The sequence below is a fragment of the Camellia sinensis genome, chromosome 9, assembly GCF_055761805.1.
Source record: "Camellia sinensis isolate YWXY chromosome 9, ASM5576180v1, whole genome shotgun sequence".
Taxonomy (NCBI): domain Eukaryota; kingdom Viridiplantae; phylum Streptophyta; class Magnoliopsida; order Ericales; family Theaceae; genus Camellia; species Camellia sinensis.
This window is the reverse complement of record NC_138969.1, coordinates 74,520,383-74,526,082: the sequence shown is the minus strand read 5'-3', so window position 1 is coordinate 74,526,082 and position 5,700 is coordinate 74,520,383. Positions and strand designations below refer to the sequence as shown.

The 5,700-nt window shown below is 32.0% G+C and overlaps 1 long non-coding RNA gene across 1 annotated transcript; it reads right to left on the bottom strand.

Annotated features, from left to right (window-relative positions):
- Positions 1-498: 498 nt before the first annotated feature.
- On the bottom strand, positions 499-4,675 carry LOC114277814 (uncharacterized). Its single transcript, XR_014339976.1, has 3 exons — positions 4,470-4,675; positions 4,202-4,262; positions 499-1,390 (listed from the first exon to the last, which is right to left on the bottom strand). It is a non-coding gene; the product is annotated as an uncharacterized LOC114277814 (long non-coding RNA).
- Positions 4,676-5,700: the final 1,025 nt, after the last annotated feature.

The following is a 5,700-nucleotide window of genomic DNA, read 5'->3' as shown; positions in this document are numbered from 1 at the left end:
ATTTGATTGCCACTGGTCTGCATCTGTGTTATTATGTTGGGTTGCATCTGCTGATATAAATCTGTCTTGAAGCTGTTTGGGTATGCATCTGTGGTATTAACAACACAGATGGTTGGGTATGCATCTGTGGTTTTATGCATCTGCTGGTCTGGGTGGGCACTATTGTTGGTTGGTCACTGGTTGGCTCAAACTCTGCTAGTGTTGGTTGGTCACTGGTATATCAGTTGTGTATATCAGTTGGTTTCTTTGTTCCATTGTATTTTAGTCTATCCTTTAGCTTGCTCTTCCTTCTTGCTTTCTCTTGTTGGTTCCTCACCAGCTGGCGCTTGGTGCTTTTTTAGCACCAAGCTCCTCTTTATTGATGTAATATTGCTCCCTGTATGTTTCATCAATAAAGATTTCATTTTTGCCGATCAAAAAAAAAAAAAAAAAAAAAGATTGTATCCAAGCAAGAGAGCCATTGTAGACTCCAAAATAATGTCCGACAAGATTAGTTCCTGGGTGAGGACAACCTAGCTCTGGTATCCCTTTGAACGGCACCGGTTCATCCTGCTCCAATATATTTTGAAACACCTCGTAGCCCATATGAAATGAGAGTTTCGTAGCATCATGATTTTTGTTACATGCACTCCAGTAGTAAACTCCATCCATGTAAGTGTAGAACTTAGAAATGGAAGAAACACTACATTCTGGAAAAAAAACCCTTGAAATCTCTCCAAGAATCATCACGCAATGAATATATAGCAATGTGTTTAGGGTAACTTGATGGATGAATATCATTATCAAGGCCGGAACCCCGGCTGTACATCCTAATTGAAACCACTTTATAATCACCAGTGAAAGGATCCATCCCAAACCCAAAAGCATTTCTCTCGAGTTCCATTCTTGGAGGAATGGAGTTGGGGAATGTTTGTGTCGGAAGAGCTCTGGATTCTCTGTTCGCTGGGTTCCATAGAGCTACAGAATCCCAATTGGTTAAGAGACAAAAAATCCCGTTACAAGGACCCATAACGTGCACTTTTGCATTCAACTTTAGACCAAGATATTCAAATACTGGAACTGTGAGAGATTTGTCACGACACACAGCAAAGGTATATTTTTTAGGAAAGTTATTTGCATCTTTGGGTTCAATGCTATGAACGAAGAGGCAACCATTTTCCTTCTTGTTATTGTTAGTGAGATGCTTGGCTATGAAACTGGGATTTGTAATGAGAGAGGACCAAGATTTGGAGACGCACTTAAATCGCAACAAAGATTTGACTGGTAATTTTACAAGAATCTCAACCATCACATCTTCATGTATGTAATGACTCACCATTTCTTTGGTTTTTTCTTTTTTCAGCAAAGATGTTTGGCCTCAATCAAAGCCAACGAAATTGCGCATCCATTTCTTCAAAACATAAATGAAAGTGCTTGGTTACAAGAATAATCTAGAATGAATGCAAAAATGATATATATATATATATATATATATATATATTTCCTTTTTAATTTTGCAATACGCCAGCCATTACAAGTTCACAACCAATCGCAATAAAAATAATAGAAAACGTGGATCTAGAAAAGCCCAATCAATCTAATGTGAATGAAGATAAGCACACACCACCTTTACACCCATTTTAGACACTCATATCATTGGTAGAGGTGATTAAAACGAGGAGAAATTACTTCTTCTCAGTGTATGAGTAAAAAAGTATTTTCAAGTGAATGATATTCTTTATAAATATTAATATGCAAAATCATAATATTTTTCTTGATTTTGTAATTAAGGTTTGAAGACAACACTAACAGATATTTTTCCCTTAAAACAAGGTACTAAATTATGTAAGCATTAAATTTTAAAGATCTTTTTTAATCATAAATGGAATGAATACATATAAATAATTTTTTCCCCTTTTATTTTCCTTCGTAAATTCAAAATTTAAAATTTTAATCAGTGTGTTTGATTTTAATTTTTTGAATTCAATTTTCTGAAAATTGAGTATTTTTGTTTTTTGTATTTTTTTTCTTTTTAGTAAGCAATTTTTTTTTTTATTTATATTTTTTGAATATATTATGAAAGAGTCAAGATAAGGTCATGACAGATTAAATGAGTACTTTCTCAAAGTTTAGTTTTCAATTTCATAGATTGTGCATTTGATCGTGAAGAACAATATAATCAGAAATGATTCAGTTGACATAGTGACTGTTGCCGTTGCTATTGCTATGTGTACAGTGAAATTTATATTGATGCAATTATCTATGTTACTTAGTGTTCCTAACCTTTACCTTTAATTGGACAATGTAGTTACTCGCAGACTTGAACCTGTGTACTACACTTGATAGCGCAAACTTTTTGCCATTGCACCAAGCAATAGGTGATATCTTGCAAATCAAGTGATTAAAACCCAAGTTTGACTATCTCCAGCAACCAGTTACTGGTATAGCCTCAATTTAAATTGTGTTACAATTCAAAAGGTGCCAAGTTCTTGTGTGGTATATCATATATGGATTCCTGGACTTGGGTACGAGTGTTGTGTACAGGTTTGTGTTTAAGTGTGTCATATCATCTAATTGTCATGTCCAAGAGGATACCAAAATATGGCTTGATTTCATATTTCTTAAGTACTTTATTTATTTAGAGTAAAATTGTGTTTATAAACTAATGTAGAGTATTTTAGACATAAAATGAGAGTTTTATGCAAAGTTATGAGGTACACTCAATACATAATGCGTGCATGTCCAACTAGACATAATTATGATTGCCATTTCTTTTTCTTCTTTTTCTTCTTAGTTTAACCTTCCTTCTTAGAGGTTTATTATTTCTATGATTATTCTCTCCATAAGGTGATTTTTATTTCTGCAAGTGTACCTCTTAGACTGTTGAAATGAAACATTTGATCCGTGGATGGTGTGTTTCTTTCTTTATTTAGCCTACTTGAATGCCGTAGATCTGTTGATTAGATTTGTATCGGCTATCCAACTGGGATAAATTGGCTTGAGTTGTTGACACGATATAAATTTTCATTTTAGTGAGTCTCAACAGTTTTTTTTCTCCCAATCTATCTGTCATTTCCATTATTGTCAAATAGCGAACCGAACCGTGAATTGTTATGCTACAATAGTGAATCATGAATCATAAGAGCACTTTGTTTAATATAATGTAACATAATTTATGAAAAAATAATATATTCTCATACATGTATATATACATATAAAAATACACACAGTGTTTAAAATAAAATGAATATCAATATAACTAAATTATATATACATGTATATATAATTATGTTCATTAATATAATTAATTGATCTCTTTATTTCTTGATGGAGGGGTGAAACATCTTTTTGGTTGAAACTCGTATCAAAACGTATGAATCTAATCATGAATCACACAATTCTTACAGCCATGGTCCTTTCTGTTTAGAAGCCTTACATATTTGATATTATTACTTAAATTGATTTTTGTTGTTCCATTTACTTCTACGTATTCAGGAGATGGATTTGGTTAGAAGAGCAGTGCCCCTTGCCCTGACACCTGAAGATGACCCCAGGAGGGATGAGCTAAAGAAGCTTTAGGAGAAGAAGGAAGAAATCGACATGCTGGCACATAAGCAGGTCTGGCGCATCCTCTGGTCAGGGCTAGGGTTGGCTATCATGCAGGTCGGGCTCTTCTTTCGTCTTACATTCTGGGAATTCTCATGGGATGTTATGGAGCCAATTGCATTTTTCATCACCACCACCACTGGCTTAGACATAGGTTTTGCCTACTTCCTGTTTACTTCGAGAGACCCAACTTACCAATGATGAAGATGAGCACCAAGTCTAGACTGCTTAATTGTCAATTGCATTCAAACCATAACTTATTGATTCTAAATATATGTATATATTTTCTGTGGGGTCCTATCAGCTTGATCTTCAAGCACAGGCAAGGGCTCATAGGATTCTTAAAACCCATGAAATAATGTGAACTTTAATATTACATAGTCGTACAAGTAATACAGCATACAGTGAATCAGTTGTCAAGCATAGCAGTTAAATTTAATAATACTAACTAAGCAACTAATATCTCCATCAAAATTCAGAACAAAGCAAAATTCAACTAGCAATTGGAAACAATTTCTATAAGAACAGAGACATTCAAACCATCAAAACATGTTACATAACCAAATCAATGGAAATTTTCATTGAAGAGCCATAAACACAACACAATTCAAAATACCTCATTAGCTCCTGTCTCTCTATGAATCCTTGTTGCTTGAGATCGTAAAGTTGAAATGAAACTGCAAGGGAGAAAAATTTAGGTTAATTGAATAGAAATCAAATCAAAATCAAAACCCTAGAAATCAAAATCAAAACTCTAGAAACCAAATCAAAATCAAAACCCTATAAATCAAAATCAAAACTCTAGAAATCAAATTGAAATCAAAGAGAGATGAGAGAGGAGAACCTGAATTAATCGAATAAGGGATGTAATCCAAGGCTCTCACCGAATAAATCCAAGGCTCGGAATTAGACTCAAATGCCAAGCTCGGAATCAATCGATTGGCAGTGGCTGGTGGTTGCCGCTTGTGGTGCTCGTGTGTTTGTGTGAGATGTCGATGGAGAGAAAGGAGAGAGAAGGAGAAGAGAGAGAGAGAGAGAGAGAGAGAGAGAGAGAGAGACGTATATACAAAAGCTAACAGATTGCTAATCTGTTAAAAAAAAAAACCTGTTATTTTAAATCAGATTGGTATAATAAGGCCAAGTTTGACATCCTTCAAAAAAATTTAAAAAGTCAAAAAGTCACTATCTTATTTAACTTACATCATTTTATTTAAGTCACATCACCTCTCTAACACATCACTTCAAACCCAACCAAAATCCAACCCATATTTCATAAAAAGTCAAAAAGTGTACTTATTTAGTCTTTCCAAACTTGGCCTAAATCTGTTAAAAAAAATAAATGACAATATTAATAAAAACAAATTTGAGAAACAAAGAATGTGTAATTTTAACAATATTAATAAATAAATAAAATTTGAAGTAGAAAATTTTCGGAAAAAAGATTTAAGTATAAGTTTATAAATTATTTTTGTATTAAAAAAATCTAGATTATAACTATAATATCTAGTTTGTTGGAAAAAAATAAAAAATTGTCATATCTACTACAAATTTATAAATATTTAAGAATGTTTAGAATTTTTATTATTATTATTTATAATTAAAATATAATTTTTCTAGAGAATGAGACGATTTGGTACAAAAACAAGTATGGATCTAGAATGAAAGGGGGTGTGGCATAAATTTTTAAATATATATATATATATATATATATTTACTTTTTAAATTCAAATAATTTACATATACTTTAGAAGGAAAATTAGTTTTTAATTTTCTAAAAATATCACTAAATTCAAAAACGTATAAAATTTAATATTTTACGACATGAAATGTATGTTGTCTTAAGTGCAAATATTTTATAACATATTTTTATATGCCCTGAAAATGTACATTTCTTACGACATACTTTTACATGCCACAAAAAAATCAAATTGTATTTATTTATTTTTTTGTACAAGTTTTCATGACATTCATTAGCATATCATGTAAAATTATAATATTTTATAACATAAAATGTATATCGTCTTAAATATATGAATTAACGACTTACATGGCATGTATTGTAACGCCTCCAAAATTTCTCCAACATAATCTAGGTACATTAACTAACATTTATTA